Source organism: Pleurodeles waltl, chromosome 1_2 (assembly GCF_031143425.1).
Source record: "Pleurodeles waltl isolate 20211129_DDA chromosome 1_2, aPleWal1.hap1.20221129, whole genome shotgun sequence".
NCBI lineage: Eukaryota > Metazoa > Chordata > Amphibia > Caudata > Salamandridae > Pleurodeles > Pleurodeles waltl.
The window spans coordinates 586,339,553-586,358,431 of NC_090437.1; positions in this window are offsets into that span (position 1 = coordinate 586,339,553).

Below are 18,879 nucleotides of genomic sequence, written 5' to 3' on the forward strand. Positions count from 1 at the left end.
TCCGTTCGTTTTACTCTTGAAAGCTTGATCATCAAAATTGTCCAAACCACAATCATGTGCCTACCTTCCCTCAGTTCTGTTTCTACTTAGCAATCAAGTTTACCCCCAATTCTTTAGGTAACTTTTAGAAGTGATGATAACACAGACTGCCCAGACAAGCACCGAATCTTGCAGACCTTGCAGTCCTGGCCCCGAAAGTCCAGTACCAAATAAAAAGGAAATGAGTCAAATCACTGATTACTTGGAGAAACATAGCATCAGTGTTCAACAATTTACCATCTGTAGTATTGTTAAAATTTAAATCCTCAATGTAAGTAATTGAAAATATGTCCTGCTGAGTAGGTGGATTCAGCTTCATATTTGATTCAGACTGTAAAAATAGAAACCCACTTATTGAGAGATCAAACAACAGTGCAATCCATGCAAGCACACACACATGAGCAATAGGATGAATTGTTAAAGGAACCCAAAATGTGTCACAGAGTAACATAGTTTAAACAGCCACAAGAGAAGGCTTGGCCAAGATGGCAGCTGGACAACATAAGCTTTGCAAGCTCTGCTTAACTTTCTCCACCTGTACTATGGCATTCCCCCTCCTTCTGTGACCTTTCTTTAGACTTAAGGAGGGAGACCTTGGCTGACATGCCTCGATCGAGAACAACTGTAGATCGGAGAGGACTGTTTATGGCACCCAGGAGCCCAGAAATGCTGCTGGTGATTGAGTGGATGAAGGGAGAAGATACCCTCTTATGCTACCCATAGTAGCTGAACGAGTGGAACGCTCTGAAGTGTTCAAAATGGTGTACAGAACTACTACAAGTGGTGAACAAGAATGAAGATGGATGGGTAAAGCATAAAGGGGAATTCTCTTTACAGCAAAGTGTTTTCTGTAATGTGGCCAGAGATAGCGAGGAAGGCAGTCATATTGAAACAGAACGTAGAGCCTTAATTACCGTTTGGCAGATGGTATACTCTGTTAAAACATGATGGTTATCCTGTCCACCATACTACAAGCGCCATAGTATACAACCTCCACAAAATACCCTACAAGGAGGTAAAAAGGAAAGAAATATTTTCTCTCATGGGTACCCCTGGCAAATGAGTAGAGTAATCATTCTGCTTTGCAGACCTTTGGGGACTAACAACCTCATGAGTCAAACATGCTTGCTTGAGGTGCTTTGGAGGATTGATGTGCCACAAGGGACTATGTTGGCACTGGATGGCAATTTTTCGCAATTGGTGAAATCCAATCAGGCAATAGGAAGAGAGATCAAAAAGATTCCAAACACCAACTGTAGGGCCTGAGGATGACCCATAATTGTCTAGTGTTGAGGAATGAGGATGTTAATAATGTGCTATTAGGGCAGAAACATGCAGAGTCTTGTAGTTTCTTGTGGTGAGGAAGGGACCGATCAAAGTGAATATATAAACATCTTAAGGCCAGAACAGAAGTAATGTGTCCTTGTCAAGTTGTCTACATAGCCATCTGAAAAAAGAGGTGCAGCTTCTACTATTTGGTTGATCCAGAGGTAAAGAGCTACAAAAATGACTGACTATTTAAAGCATCCCGAGGCAGACCCCTTCCGAAATCAAAGAAAGTTGACCCTAATTGCTTCAGGTGAAACTAATTCAACTGTCAGAGCTCAGTGTAGTGAAGGATGGCAAGAGATACCTGTGAACATGCCCTTAAAATTCTGGAATCTGTACTTGGGCACACCTTTCTCATTGATTACCCAATTCTCACTGCACTTAATGGTAACAATGGGAGAATCAATCCTCTCACATTATGTAGAGAGATCTACATTGTGAAACTGAGTAATGGAAAAAAAAACTTAGTGGCTGCAGTTAACGGGTGCACATTTATAGGATCCAAGGGACTTGCGAGGACTGATCACTGGATGTCGGCTGCTATCTGACCCATAACCTCCTATGAGCTAGTGTCATTGCATCACTGTGTGACTCTAGTCCTTACATCATTCTGCATTACTCTTTCTCCCTTCCTATCACAAAAAATCTTTTAACCAACCTCTTCAACATTCCTGCTTTAGGATTTCATTCAATTTCTTAATTATGGAGTCCAATGGGGCAACCAGAAAATGAGTCACAGATTCAATATGCTTTAATGAGGATGATGGAAGTGGGTGTGGGCAGTCACATATGGCCATGGGCCATTCTAACGTATGAGAAAAAGACTGAACAAGGTTACCAGATGTAACTGAAATTGTGTTATGTTGATTTTATGTCCCGTAAGCGAATAATAACTAGTTATGAGGCTTACTTGTAGTAGTTGCTGCCTGAGTTGGATCTACTGTATTTTTACATTGGTGAAACTCAATAAAAATATGTTAAAAAATAGATATATTTTAATTATTTTCAATTAATCTAATTAATCTAATTCTTAACTTTTTTGGTTCATGAAAACTTTCTTTCTGATGGACTCAAAGGAGAGTCGGGCTAGGTAATATGCAAGTCCAATGACCCCAAATTGTATAGTGCATAAAATTTCACAGACAGTGATGTTTCAGTGCTGAATGGGGGAAATACGTATCATTGATCACTTCAGTAACGTGCATTACATTCCCCACATGGTATGTGTCAGTTGTGGTAACACAACCAGTAAATGGAAGAAAATATATCTAGAAGGCACCAAGAAATTAACACATCAATGAGCCCAGAGCAAATGTGAATGAATGGCCTCAGAGAGTACAGGCACTAATGTACAAAAATAGCAAACATCTGTAGGCTGTCTCTTACTGCTGGTGCTGCTCTTCAGAAAACCACACCAGAATAATACCCCAGAGGCCCAGTGAGCAATTCGTCTGCAGTATGGAGGGGAGTCACATGCATATTTAAACCTAAAAGAAGGAAGTTTTAGCAGATTGGTATTATAAGAACTAAGGGCCAAATGTACGACCACTTTTTCCCATAGACACAGAATGGGTAAAAACCTTTGCTACATCTGGCCCTCAAGAGTCTTCTGAGTCCTGTAATGGGAAAACCTGTCAGATAAATACTTAGGGACTGAAGCATGAAAAGCTCTGAAGACCAGAACATTAATTTAGAATAAGACTCTTCTATGAATATGTAGCCAGTCTAACTCCCTGAGTGCTTTAGATGCAGAACTATATCTATGCTGCTAGGAGAAGGAAGTCAAAGATTTTTTTTTAAATGATTTAATCAATTAAAAGCATGTTATAGCTACATTAATATACATTGAGCATTGCCTGGTAGTAGTGATATCAGTGGGTGCACATCCTTTACGTACCCAAATGTAAATAGCAAAACTAGTAAGAGAAACAAATATTAAATATCATGTGGTGCTAAATGGCAGATTATGCCTGTTGGACCTGCCACCTTTTGCAGGTTGATCCCCAGACTTTTTGCCTTCTTCCTCTTATTGTTTCTGACCTCTTGCTGTTGGCTCTAGGACTCTGAGCACATTATCACTGCTGTTCAATGCTAAAGTGCAGGTGCTCTCCCTTCTAAAGTTGGCATGATTGGCTTATACTTAATTGGCACATTTAATTTAGCTGTAAGTCCCTTGTACAGTGGTATCCTTATACCCAGGGCCTGTAAATTAAATGCTACTAGTGGGCCTGCAGCGCTGCTTGCGCCACCCACTGAAGTATCCTTTCAAACCTGTCTCAGGCCTGCGTGCACAGTTTTCTGCCACAGAGGCCTGGCATGTAAATCTACTTGCCAGGCCCAGAAACACCCTTTTACTACATGTACGTCTTCCCTAAGTTAGGCCCTAGCTAGCCCTATGGGCTATGCTATGAATGTAGAAGGCAGGACATGTGCCTGGTTGCGTGGCCTGTCCTGGTAGTGACAAACAGCCTATTTGATTTCATACTGCTGTGAGTACTGCCTCCTCATGGGATTGCATTGGAAATGCCCTGCAATATGTCAATGGGGTATTGTCTGATTTAGGAGGGGTAGCATTGGCATGCTTTGTATGGTTGTAATGCTAGTGAGAAATGCATCTTACTGCTGTAGGTGGATTTTTTATTATCATTACAGAAATGCCAATTCTAGAAAGTGAGCATTTTTTTGTGCTTGTGACTGGTGTTTAGCAGCTTGACTCCAGTCCACATCTCTGGGCAAAGTGACATCTGGGCTCTGCGCATACTTTTCAGATAGTCTGTACACAGGGAGGGAGGAGGTGTTACAGAGGTGTATCTGCATTTTGAATGGCCTTCATGGGCTGAGAGAAGGTGAGGCAGGACGCACTTGCATCTGTAAAGGCTGTGCCCTCGCCTCACACAAAGGGCTCATTTACCCCCAACTGATGTTTGGAGCCTGTGCTGGAGAAGAGAGGGGGTACTCCCAGAACCAGCTGTAACAAACTAGAACCTCCTCTCCCCCTCTTTGTTAAACCTTTGCAAAACTGAGTATAAGTACAGCGGATTTTTTCCCAGAATTTGGAGACACTTTGGACTTTAACACGCTTTAACACTCTTGTAACTGGACACAGAAGGCTGCTGAAGGGACTCACCAGGAACTGCATTGGACTGCTGCTGCTGTGCTGACCTGTGACCTGCTAGGTCACTTTGAGAAACTGCCACTGTTTGCATCCTTTCGTGATGACCTGCTGCTGTGCCCTTTTGTCCTGTGCTCCATCCTTTGTGTCCCCCACAGGCTGGGTGCTGTGGCCCCTGACCCCTGCCATCACCTATCATAGCGCATGAGGAGTGCTTTCTTTATATGGTAGAGTTCCTGGAGAAATGCTTTCATCCATAAGCACTGAGAGAAGCTCTCTACTGTCTGCCTGGGTGAGAGCGCTGGGCATCATAGGGCCCCCGGTCCATGAAAACACTGCTGTTTTATTAACTTTAGCACCTGGAGAGTGCTTTATCTGCTTTACCTCTGCAACCCAGGCACATACATTTACGGAGCACGTTTGAAAAGCACGGGTGCTGTTTGTCTCTGTGCCCCCGGGGCACCAAAAGGGAGTGAATTCGGAGCGAGCACGCTCCTAGTGGTGCCGCTAGGGTGAAGCATGCTCCCATGAGTGCCCCCAGGGAACTAGCCGACCCCCCACTGTTGACGGATCACCACTGCGGCCCTGGTGGACGGCACTAGAATCGCCCACCAGATTGGGTGCAGTTGAGCCAGGGCTGGAAGGGTGGGGATGAGGCCTCATTGGAGGCTCCCCTCCCCACCAAAGTCCCCAAGTGAGTGTGAGACATCAGGTGGGGACAAAGCCTCATTAGAGGTTCCCCTGCACAGCTTGTTCCCCTTACCAGTTTGGCTCTGCTCCCCTGGGAGGGCAGGTTGTGGCCCTGGAAGGGGGGGACTGTGGGCCCCCTTGTTTGGGTGTGAGCCATCATGAGGGGCCCAATGATGAAACAGAGAGGGTGTGTGTCCCCCTCCCTCAACTATAAAACATCTCCCATTTTAGGCACTATGGAGCACCGGGGGCCCACCCCATGTTTCCCCGTGGACCGCAAGGGGTCTTCACGTAAAAAAACAACACTTCTGGTATTATGAAGATGTTTTGCTTACCTGTTTTTTATGAATATGTTTGCATACATTCTTCTCATGTTCCTGATATGGGCATTATGGCCCTCATTACCACCCTGGTGGTCGGTGATAAAGTGGCAATAATACCGCCAACAGACTTGTGGTAACTACCACCAAATTATGATCATGGTGGTGAGAACTCAGATAGACAGCCACTTTACAACACCGACCGCCAGGGCGGAAACAACAGCCACCACGGCAGTAGCTGCCTACAGCCAGGCGAAAGTCAATGTTCCGCCCACCATATAAAGACACATCAATCCGCCAACTTTTTTGGTGCGGTACCAATGACATCTAAAGCCTGGCGAAAACAGACCTCAGAAGGGAAGGACTCACCTTTGGAGGCACAGGGAAGAACCACGTCGCCATGGACCCGAACTTCAAAAATCCCCCATGATATTATACGCCCTGCTCCACCACGAACACCAATGCCGGCAAAGATGACGACGATGAGTACAGCCGCCTAGCACACAAGGGAGGGGGGAGGAAAACGAGAGTGACACACACATGCAACATCCCCACCACCACTCCAAACACCATACACACATTCAGCTGCAGTAATAAAACATATTTACCCCGTAACCTGAGGAATAATGCAAGGACTACAGGAATGTGATAAAGTGACTGTAATAATAACAACACAGTAGAAATATGAAATGTCAATCTCATGGTATATACATATGTAGAGTTCAAGGGACACTGCCCAGTCCTCATTGTGCATGGGGCACAGGCCAAAGTACAAGGCCCCAATTGTCACCTGCACCAACACGGAGAGAACACTGCAGGGGCATCAGTTGTAAATTAGGCAGGCACCTCAGGGGGATGGGGAATAGGGGGGCACCTCAACCGGCAGATGGAATAAACCCACTGGTTCTGGAGGAGGCAACATGCCCTGTGCTCTGACCTGGGGAGTGCAAGGCCACAGTCTCTCAAGTCGGTGACTGGCCCACTTCTCTGGAGGGGGCAACATGCCCTGTGCTTGGTCCTGGGGAGTGCAACGCCACAGTCTCCCAAGTAGGTGACTTTCACACATGCTCTGGAGGGGCAACGTGCCCTGCGCTTGGGCCTGGGGAGTGCAAGGCCACAGTCTCTCAGGTGGGTGTCTTACCCACTGGTACTGGAGGGGGCATCATGCCCTGTGCTCTTGATCCTGGGGAGGCTGGGGTTCTTACCCACTGGTTCTAGAGGGGACATAGTGACCTGTGCTCTTGATCCTGGGGAGGCTGGGGTTGGTAGGTGTTTTACCCACTTGTTCTCGAGTGGGCATCATGCCCTGTGCTCTTGATCCTGGGGAGGCTGGGGTTGGTGGGTGTCTTACCCACTGGTTCTCGAGTGGGCATCATGCTCTGTGCTCTTGATCCTGGGGAGGCTGGGATTGGTGGGTGTCTTACCCACTGGTTCTGGAGGGGGCACTGTACCCTGTGCTCTTGATCCTGAGGAGGCTGGGGTTGGTGGGTGTCTTACCCACTGGTTGTGGATGGGGCATTGTGCCCTGTGCTCTTGATCCTGGGGAGTGCAAGGTCACAGTCTCTCAGCTCTGTGTCATACCCACAGGATTTGCAGGGGGCAGGACGCACAGCAGCCCATGGAGGCAGGACTACATACCGTCCGCCGGCAGTGACCACTGCTCAGTGGTGGTGCTGCTGCTGGTGGTGGTGGGGGGAGGCCCCAGCCCATCCCCTGCAGCCTCGGATGGCTGCCCACTACTGGTGGTGGTGTTGCTGGTGGTGGTGGTGGGGGGAGGCTCCAGCCCATCCCCTGCAACCTCGGACAACTGCCCACTGCTGGGGGTGCTGCTGCTGCTTCTGGTGGGGGAGGCTCCAGCCCATTCCCTGCAGCCTCAGACAGCTGCCCACTGCTGGTGGTGGTGGTGCTGCTGGTGGTTGTGGGGGGAGGCTCCAGCCCATCTCCTGCAGCCTCGGATGGCTGCACAGCCATGGTTGGTGGTGGGGGCTCCATCTAAGTCCCTGCACCAGGCCCTTTGTCCTTCATGCCTGCTGCTGCAGGCCCCTTGCCCTTCCTGGCAGCACTTGGGGAACGCTCCTTGCCCTTCTGGGCAGCAGCTGGGGCAGGCTCCTTGCCCTTCTGGGCAGCAGCTTGGGCAGGCTCGTTGCCCTTCTTGGCAGCAGCTTGGGCAGGCACACTTTCTTTGAGGCTTTGAGACTACTAGGCCCATGGACTGGGTGGCTGAGGTGCTTGTCTGGGTTTTTGCCACCCTGGCCAGACGTGAAGGACGGCGGGGAGAGGGGTAGGGAAGAGGTCAATGGTGGAGAGGAAAAGCTTCTTAGGGACATTGGGGTGGGAAGAGGGAGAAGGTTTGGGAGTGGTGAAAGAGGGAGTGGTTGAGGGAGGTGTCTGTCTGCTGTGTTTGGGTGCAGGTGCATGGGCTGGATGCTGTCGTGAGGTGGATGGCTTTTGAGTGTCTGAGTGCTGGCGTTTGTGTACCTTGGGAGGGGGGCTGACAGACACAGTGGGAGAGAACACAGGGGACGTGTGCATGGCTGTTGTGGAGGTGTCTGCCAGTGAGGTGTGTGTTCTGCTAGGTGTGGTGGTGATGCTGGTAGTGGATGAGGATGTAGTGTATGCAGGTGCGAGTAGAGACACAACTGGGAGGGAGGTGGAGGAGGAGGATGAGGGGAGACTGTGGAGGAAGTGGATGTTGGTATGTCTGCATGTGGATGGTGTTTCTGTGAGTGCCTGGTGGATGATGTGTGGTGCTTATGTTTTCCTGTGCCTCTTGTGTGTTGTCCTGTGTGCATGCTTGTCTGCTTGTATACTTGAGATACGTTAGGGTTGAGGGGAATGGTGAATGGGAAGAGAAAGTTGGAGGGGGGACAGTAGAAACAGGGACAATGGCTGCCATCAGAGAGGAGGCCAGAGCCCGGATTGATCTCTGTTGGGCCCCAAGCCAGGGAGAATGCCTGGGGCAAAGGAGATGCCCACCCTCCTGGTTGAGCAGGCACGGGCAACTCGGTGAGGGGCTGCTGGCAAGGGGGTGACTGCTGTAGCTGGGGTGGTCGCAGAAGTGTCTGCCACCACCAAGGAGCTTTCATCGGAAGAGGTACCTGTGTCCGAACTGTCCCCTCCAGTCTCCACCGTGGTGTTCCCCTCGCCCTCCATCCCACTGGTGGACTCTGCCTCCTGGATCCTGTGGGATGCAGCTCCCTCCATTGCTGGTACCTCTGCTCCTCCGCCAGATGATGCTAATGCACATAAGGACAGGATCACAAAACAAAAAGGGGAGGGAGAGAGACAAAGAATACATTTGGTCAATGGCTGCACCAACCCCACCGTTGGCGTACACACCACCGTCACACACAGGGAACAGCCCGACGCACTATGCAATACACTACCAGTTATAATGCTAGCCACCAAGGCATGAGGAGGGGCACATACCGCCAAATGCAGCACACCTTGGACCCACACAGCCCTGACCAGTTGTTTATGCCTACAAGCTGGGTAGGAGGATTATCACTTCAGAGCCGTGTCCACCATGGGATCTACTCTGCAATGTCAGGCCTGGCCTAGGGACCCCATTGACACACATCCCCTACCCGGGTACCCCCCTAACAAGCGTAAGTAGTGATGATGGGCACTGTACTCACCCCCTTGTGGCTGCTGTGATGCCCTCAAGTGCCCATCCAGCACCAGATAGGCCACCGTCAGTATGCATGCCATCAAGGGGGTCAGGGTTTGACGGACACCCCTTCCTTGTTGAGACACTATCCCTAGCTGGGCCTCTGCGGTCTTATGTGCCCAGCGTCTCAGGTCCTCCCATCGTTTCTGACTGTGGGTGCTCTGCCTGTCATAGCCCCCAGGGTCCGCTCATCCTTGGTGATGGCAGGCCATATACCCTTCTTTTGATAGGCGCTGACCTGCAGAGAAATACACACAGGAAATGGTGTCAGTCAGACCCTCCTGCCTGTTACACTTATGGCCCACCATACCCCTTCACATCGCCATTTGCACATACAGGGAGCAGCACACAAGCTGCAAGGGAGATCCACCCACCCCCTACACGAGGCCTCCACACACACCATTCAGTGCATTCATGCCACATGCATCGTGCTCACAGTGTACTCACCTGTTGGTCTGGAGGCCCATACAGCAGTTCATACTGGGGTAGGACCACATCCACCAGTTGCTCCAACTCTGCTGAGGTGAAGGCAGGGGCCCTTTCCCCAGTCACACAAACCATAATAGGTTCCAGACACAGGTCACAGCAACACATGCAGTGTAGGTCCTCTCCTGTTGAAGGTCAGGTAGCACGTGGGTGATCAGATAGAAAATGGCAGCCATGTCCACGGAGGTGCATACCGTCACCACCGGCGTACATCATCATTGGCCACTGTACCCCATAGGGCCCAATGTTAACCAATGAGGAGTTGCACAGCGGTTCTGGACCGCCTCCCGCAACGGCACAAAACGTCAGCGGAATTACCTCACTTCCACCTGTCCCTCCACACAGGACAGACGAACACCATTTCCAGGGGGGGCAGGCCCTGGGTAATAACTGTGTCACAGTTCAAAATAGGACATACATGACATATACCACTTATACATTACAAATGAACATCATGCATTCTACTGTTGTGGCTACAATGTTCAGCTTGTGACCGGCTCCGCACTCTTTTGCTCCATAGATTGCTACCACTGTGGATGAATAGGAGATGGAGACATACCCCCAGTGTACAGACCCCTGGTGGACTTGGCAACAAAGGAGGACAGGCATATTATCCTCACCTATAGACTTGACAGGGCCACAATCACTGAGCTATGTGCCCAACTGGCGCCTGAACTGATACCTGCTATCCGTGACCCCACTAGGATCCCACCTTTGTGCAACTCCTATCTGTGCTCCATTTCTTGGCAACTGGCTCTTTCGATGTGACAGTGGGCTTGGCAGCAGGAATGTCACAACCAATGTTCTCAATAGTGCTGACAAGAGGGTTGTCTGCCCTGATTAAAAACATGTGCAGCTACATTGTTTTCCCCCAGGTTGAAGATTTGGCCACAGTGAAGGCTGACTTCTTTGCAATGGGACATATCCCCAACATAATTGGGGAAATTGATGGAACACATATTGCATTTGTCCCCCCTGCCAAAATGAACAGGTGATCAGAAATCGAAAGAGTTTTCACTCCATTAATATGCAGATGGTGTGCTTTGCGGACCAGTACATCTCCCATGTCAATGCTAAGTATCCAGGGTCTGTGCATGATGCCTTTATCCTGAGGAATAAGCAGCATTCCAAATGTGATGACCCAACTACAGAGGCACAGGGTGTGGCTAGTAGGTGAGCCCTGGTCCCACCCAGTAGATGTTGGTGTATGGGTATGGTGTGGGCCATGTCGGATAGTGTGTGGCTAAATGTTGTCCCTCGACATTTGCAGGTGACTCTCGTTACCTCAGCCTATCATGGCTACTGACCCCTATGATGCATGCCATGACAAGAGCAGAAGAACGCTACAGTGAGGCACATGGGCGAACCTGAAGGCCAGGTTCCAGTGTCTCCATCTAACAGGTGGATCCCTGTGCTACTCACCCAAGAAGGTCTGCCAGATAATTGTGGCATGCTGCATATAGCACAACCTTGCCTTGAGACGCCATGTGCCTTTTCTGCAGGAGGAGGAGGTTGGAGATAGCAGTGTGGCAGCAGTGGACCCTGGGGACAGTGAGGATTAGGAGGATGAGGATGAGGACAACAGAACTGCAGTGATTCGACAATATTTCCAGTGACACGCAGGTAAGACAGTGGTACTTCACATTTCATTTTCATTATTTGGATTATCTATGGCACTGGCATGCTGTTAATTTCCACTTCTATGCCCTCTCACTGTACCCTTTGGCAACTAATTTTGCAGATGTTGATGCCCTACTATTGCTCCTGGTGTGATCACTGCAGCCAACTGCAGGTCTTTACTATGTGAACATTACTGTACAGTTGAATTGCAATGTTTAACCCTCGTTAAACGAATACATACTTAAAACATTTGACATACTTCATACTTGTATTTTTGCAAAGTGTGTTTATTGAAGTGCTAAGAAGAAGAGGGGAAAGTGCAATGGAATGGGGTGATGATGAAGGAATGTTCAGGGTATTGTTTCCGTCTATTTGTAGCACAGGTGCATTGTCCAAGGGGACATAGGACGGGGAGCAATGGCAGTTCAAGGTGGACAGATTGGGACACAAGGGTGACAATCAGGAGAGTCTCATTTCCTGGCGGGGTCTTGGCAACAGTCTCTGGCTTCTGCCTGGATCACAGGGAACGTTTGCTGGGTGGTTGTCCTTCTGCAGGGGAGGGGTGCTGATGGCCTGTTGGTCCTGTGGCGGGGCCTCCTGTCCACTAGCGGCAGCAGAGGTGGAAGGCAGTTCAGATGTCTGGCTAGTGGCAGGGGCCCGCTGGTGTGAGACTGCCTCCCTTATAATGTTGGCCATGTCTGCCAGCACCCCTGCTATGGAGACCAGGGTGGTGTTGATGGCCTGCAAGCCTCCCTAATCACCTGGTACTGTCCCTTCTGCAGCTGCCTGTTCTCCTTCATGTTGTCCAGGATATGGCCCAGAGTATCCTGGGAATGCTGGTATGCTCCCGGGATCGCTGCAAGTGCCTCCTGGAAAGTCAGTTCCCTGGGCCTGTCCTCCCCCTGGCGCACAGCACTTCTCCCAGTTTCCCTGTTGGCCTGTGCCTCTGTCCCCTGAACCGTGTGCCCACTGCCACTGACCCCAGGTCCCTGATTGTCTTGGGTATGAGGTATGCCCTGGGGTCCCTGTAGTTGTGGACACACTGCTGATTGACGTGTCCTGGGGACAGAGGTATGGGTACACTGAGTGGGTGCTGTGGTGGTGTTTCCAGATGGTGAAGCTCTGTGGTGGTGTGTGACTGGGCCTGGGTAACTGGCTGTCCAGAGGTCCGTGATGGGCCAGGTTGGTCATCCAGATCCAGGCGACCAGAGTTGCTGACATCACTGTGGGCCTCTTTTGTGGGGGGACTTGCTAGTGCTGGCACCTCTTCACCGCTAACATTGGCTGAGGTATCTGTGGGGATGTAAATGCAGTGTTATTGTGCATAAGTGGGTTACCCTCTTTGTTTGTATTTGCCCTGGCAGCTTTCACTTGTGTATGTTAGTGTATGGTGGGATGATCAGTTCTCTCTAGTGTGCATGCTTTAGTGATAGGTGTCCATGCAAGGCTGTGAGTGGTGTCCATCCATTGGTTTGGCATGCAGGGTTTGGCACTGGGATGAGTGAGATTTGATGGTGGGGTGTGTGGGAGGTGGTGGAGTGATGGGAGTGAGGGTGGGGGTATGTGATGGCATGCAGGTAGGTGTGTGCTAATAGTATAGAGTTAAATTACCAGAGTCCAGTCCTCCTGTTACTCCGACCAGGCCCTCAGGATGCATGATTGCCAAGACTTACTCCCCCCATGTTGTTAGTTGTGGGGGAGGAGGTGGGAGTCCACCGCCAGTCCTCTGTACAGCGAGTTGGTGTCTTGCTGCAAAGAAACCTTCCATCCCCTGTAGGTCGTTCCGCCTCTTCCTGATGTCGTCCCTTGTTCTGGGGTGCTGTCCCATGGCGTTGACCCTGTCCAGTATCCTCCGCCATAGCTCCATCTTCGTAGCAATGGATGTCTGCTGCACCTGTGTTTCAAATAGCTGTGGCTCTACCCTGAATATTTCCCCACCATGACCCTTAACTCCTCCTCTGAGAATCTGGGGTATCTTTGTGGTGCCATGGGTGTTGTGTGAGTTGTGTAGGTGAGGGTGTATAGGGTGATGTGTTGCGGTGTGTGGTGTGGGGTGAGTGGCTGGTGTATAGGTGTATGTGGTGTGTGGCTCTGTTTTTGTCTGTATTCGTGATGTCTGTCTCGTACCAATGGTTTGTATTCGTAAAGGGTTGTGGGCAATGTGTGTGTGTTTTATAGTGGTGTGGGTGTGGTGTGTGTATGGGTGTCAGGTTTGTGTTGTTTAAATTGTCCAATGTAATGTTGTTTTGCATGTGTGTGTGTATTTTGGTGATTTGTGGGTCATAATGTGATGGGCTTTGTTCTGTTGGCGTAACCGTGTGGGTTTGGATACCGCCAGTTTATCACTGACCTTTGGTGTGGCGGATTTGTGTCTGTGGCTGCATACTGACAGATTAGTGTGTGTCATAATATGGTGAACGGATATCCGCAGCAGCGGTGGTGTGTTGGCGGCAGTCAGCATGACGGTAAGTGGGTTTTACCACCAATGTCATAATGAGGGCCTATGTTTGATGTTTGTAGGACTTGCCAGACATTTTCTAATTTTCCTTTTGTGGGGGTTTATGATGCTTTTGAGACAAGTGCCTTTCTACATTAATGTTTTCCTGACCACTGCTTATGTTGCAGAATAATAAGTAACCCGTGTATTACATGTAACTACTGTTGATTTCTGCGGAGCAATAGTACTGTGTAACGTTCTGACAACTGCTTGGGTAGCAGGATATTACTGACATGTTGTGTTTGGTCTAATTATGTTGAGTACAATACAGTTTGTTTTTATATAACTTGGGGTGTTTCCTTTGTGGTGGGGATGGTCCGTCACATGTATTGTGTGCATTCTGCAAATGCTTTACACATTGCCTCTGGGATTGACCTGACTGCTCATGCCAAGCTACCAAGGGGGTGAGCAGGGGTATCTTGGACGTGTTATTCCCTTGCCCTGACTAGAGTGGGTGGGTTCTGCCTGGCTTAGGTGCATACCTTAGCCAACCAGAAACCCCATTTCTAACAATACCCCACTACCCAAAGGCATATTAGCGCACCCCAAAAGTTGACACTATACATGTAATGATTACAGGAACATCACAGCACTCCTAATCAGTCCACAATATCTTATCAATCCAAATGAGTCCATATGAATTAAGATCCTTTTATTGATGTTTAAAAGCATCAGTCTTGCAAGTAAACAAATGTAGAAACAGCCACAGCCAAATTTAACATGCGTTCTGCCACAAATGTGACTTCTTCAAGTCTATTGCATGACCAATTACAACCGAAGACAGAGTAGTCAAGAAGTGATGCAGCAAAATATAGTGCTCAATTTGGCAATTGGTGCTATGCACTGTGTGAATCTCATCAGAAATTATCCTAGTTTGTATCCAAAATGCAATAGTAATAGCTAACGCATAAGATGTTGATAAGGGCTGCACTCATATTTTGGCACCCAGTACCCTATGAGCCTTTGGGTTCCACAATATACGGTAACAACTGGCATCAAGTCATTTACACACATGCCCTCATATCAGTGTCCAATCCCAACTTTCAATGGCAAGTGAGCATGGTAAGTCATGTCCCTGGCAGCCAGTATCAGTCAAGACGGCATGCTTAGTGCTACTGATAGCACTTGTGGCCAAATAGACAGTGGATTATCAAATTTGACTTCCCAAAACGTTACCACTTCTACGGTGGATGGAGAAGGAGGGACAGAATCTAGCCACTGCATCATGAGGCGAACAAATTAAACTTCCTGAACAAATGAATTTCTGTTTTGTCAGTGGTACACTTTACACTGTAGGCGATTATTTTCCATCTATTGAATATTAGTTGTAAAACAACTCTTAACATTTTGTTTGGACCAAAAGGAATTCTTTTTCAGGGATAGAATCAATTGTGTGTCGTCAGCATAGGAAGTTGATTAGATTCTGTAGGGATGATCATCGATGTCAAAGGAGAAATCTAAATGTTAAATAGAGATGGACTAAGTGATGAGCCCTCCTGAACACAAAAGGCTAAAGATCGTTCTTCTGATCTTCCAAATGGACATTAATTGTTTCCTGTCAGCCAAAAAAGATTTAAACCAACCCCAGGACTTGCCAGTGATACCTATATCGAGAAGACATTGAAGAAGTATAGGATAAGAAATAGTATCAAACTCTGCTGATATATCCAATAGGATAAAAATAGCATTGTTACCATTGTTCAGTGTAATCTTGAAAGTCTCAGAGACATGTTACAAGGCGCACTCTGTAGAGTGCCTAGTTCTAAAGCCAGTTTAACAATAGTGCAATTGTTTTGAATTTTCCAAGTAAGTTGTCAGTGGAACATTCACAATTGTTTCTAAAATATTAACTAGTACAGAAAGCAGAAAATAGGGCTAAAATTTTCCAGAATCGAGGGGTCTGCCAAAGGTTTTTTAAGAGTGGTTTGACCACTGCCACATTCCAAGGCCCTGGGACTTCTGCCAGAGGTAGGGAAGTGTATAGAATTGGTTTTTAACTGAATTCACTATATCAATGACCGTATGCAGAGTGACAGGCAGGCATAGGTCCTGGGAAGAGCTGGATTTACAAGAAAAGATAGCTTGTCATAATTACAGCGACTGACGAGTGGAAAGGGGAACGTGGATTTGTGAGAAATACAGTGCCTCTCCTTGTGGCTGGATTGGTCTGGGATGATTGGCCTAAAGCCATGTTGAATTGTTAAAATATATTCTTCTAAAAGTTAGAAAACCTGTTGCACAGGGCCTGTAAAGGGAGAGTTTCAATTGATATGGCTAAATATTTTTGGGGTCAAAATTGGCTTGTTCCATTTGGATGGCAAAATAGGACTTTTTTGCTCCCCTGATAGATTTTTGGTATAGTTTCTGGGCCAGTCTGATCCTATTCAAGTCCTCAAGTTTGTAGGCCAAATGCCATCTACACTCAAGCTGACCACAAATAAGCTTTTCTTTGACTAAGTCTAGTGTAAAACAAGGTGCAGATGGGGTAGAAAAGCTAGGGTGCTAATTCATCTGCAGCATCCTGGATCCAGTGATTGAACAAACCTAGGTCATTAGGGAACCTTCCTGTAAGAGAAGGGGAAGTATTGCCGACCTAGTCATTAGGTTGAGGCCTGTAATTTTCCCCTATTTATAAAAAACTGAGATAATCTGATTGATGGTTGACTGGGGAGCGAAGGCCTACTGTTAGCTTGAAGGGAACCTAACAGAGATCTGACCACTTCTGGACTTCTTGCCCACCCAGGACAAGCAGGGAATGTGGAATTAGTACAAATCTCATCCAGGAGGTGGCCTGCTGAATGTGTGGGCCCCACTCATAACTGAGAAAGACCTATCACTGCCCCAATATACTTATTGTTGGGATTCCCAGAATCATTAAAATGTAAATTAAAATCATCTAATGAGATGATGTTGTCATGCTAAAGAAATAGGGGTGAAAGGGTCTCTCCTAAAAAGCCCAGAAAGCTGGAGCATGATCCAGGCAGGTGATATATTGAACTACCAACAAAAGAATGTGAGTGGTTTGTTTTGAAACCCTGACTCTCAGCCCCTCTTAGATTACCCACCTCAAATATACTAAATATAAAGGGGTCTTGTAAAATGATAGTGAGACCTTCACCATGACCCTCAGACCTATCAAATCTGAGGATAGCATAGCCCAGAAGTAATGTAATGGAAATATTCTGGTTGGAACAAGGTTTAAGCCAGAACTCGGAAATGAGTAAAATTACAAGATCATGCATTTCTTGGAAATGTTTAGGGAGGGAACACACATTGATAAGCCCACCAGAAAGAGACTCAACCAAGGAGGATCAATCAATGAGACAACTAACCCCAAACACCTTCTTGCAGAATTTGCCAGGAACAATGCCTTTACTGCTTGACAAGTCAGTTACGTAGCCGCAATTTCTTTTAGCGATTTTACTGATTGTGCAGAAAAAGGGTTAAAATTGACAGGAGGCTGGCGCTGGCTGAGCAATAGACGTGGACGGGCACGGATGAGCTTGCCCCTGGTCCGCCTGTGGCACACCAGTTGCAGGTCTGCATCATGAGCTTGCTCATATCCTCTTCTTCACTTAGCGTGCCATTTCTTAGGTGCTCAACTAGAATTCTAACCTTGCAGGAAGATGGCAGCTCCCACAATGATGCCACTCCTGAAGGTAAAAAGCCCCCAAGTAAAAACAAAAAACAGTCAAAAACATTAGCACCAATTGAGTGATTAAAAATTGTAATACCCCCAAACACAAGTCAAACTCAAATGCACAAGCAAATAAAAAAGACAGGGTTAACAATTAGGCAAATGCTTAGTGTCAGCTAAGGGAAATGAGCTGATCTGGCTGTTAAAAACCTTTAGCCATGGCTGGTGAGTATAAATGTTGGTTGCAGGATACATGCATACATCAATAGGGATATCAAAGAGAATTGTCTTTTGCATTCATTAACAATAGGGATGAAAAATGATGAGAAACACATTTTTTTTGCCTGTCTGTGACAACAGTACCTTGCTCTCTTTTGTAATCACTCAGATCAGCTGTTTGTCATGTTACATTGTTTCAGGAAAAAAACTCCTATAATTAAGTTAAAATCTAAAGATGTGTTTTGTCACTAATGGCATTGTCAATTTGGAGCAGAATGTTCAGGTCCTGGAGTTCACCAGTTGTTGCTAGACCTGCAGTCACCATCAAGACTGGAACAATATTGTCCTAACATTTTCGCAGGACTGAGAGCATGTTTGAGCTTGCAATTCACAATTGTGCAATATTCACCAAATTTTACTTCTCTAGGTGTGTTCCACAAGTGTTTCACACAATACATAAGGATTATAATGCATTGCATGTCGTAATGGGCAACAAATATTTGCCCTGATTTATGCCAAACTGGTGCAGTGCGGTGTTGCGTCAAAAATAGCAGTGCTCCACCACTTTTGAAATGCAGGGTGTGCCATATTTACAGGAATACAGTGCACCCCTGCGTTTCCCCCTGCGCTGGTGCTGAATTAAGCTGCCCGCACCAACGAAGGCATCCTTGCACCATAATTGAAGGGTGTCTGAATTGAGGGGATAGACTGTTTATGTGCAGGAAGGTGTCCCTTCCTTCACATCAATAATCTATAAAGGTGATAAAACGCACATAGAAGTACCAAAGCATCATTTTGGAATGATTGTTTATGTGCAAGAAGGGACATCTTCCTGCACATAAACAATGATTCATGGCATTTTGCTTCGTCTATGTGTGCTGCAGAATGCAGCAACACATAGAAAAAGCAAAAAACGAGGAGGAATAAAATAATTTGTCCTCGTTTTGCCATGCAAATTAGTTTTTGGTGTGGCCACAGATTTACGATTTCTTGTGAATCTGGTGCAGCATGAAAAGCAAGGGGTGTTGGGCTGGCACGCCCACTGTAAAACGTATTGCACGCCCCTCTGGCACAGAAAACTGCATCAGAGGAGCCCATATTTACAAGGAGGGGTAACACCACAAAAAGTGGTGTTACACTTCCTTGTAAACATGAATCAGTGGTTAGCATCATTGGAGCATCACTAAAAGCAACGCTTCAGTGATTCTAGGGGCTCTTAAATCAGCCCCATAGTTTTTTTCATGTCAACACTTGTTGACC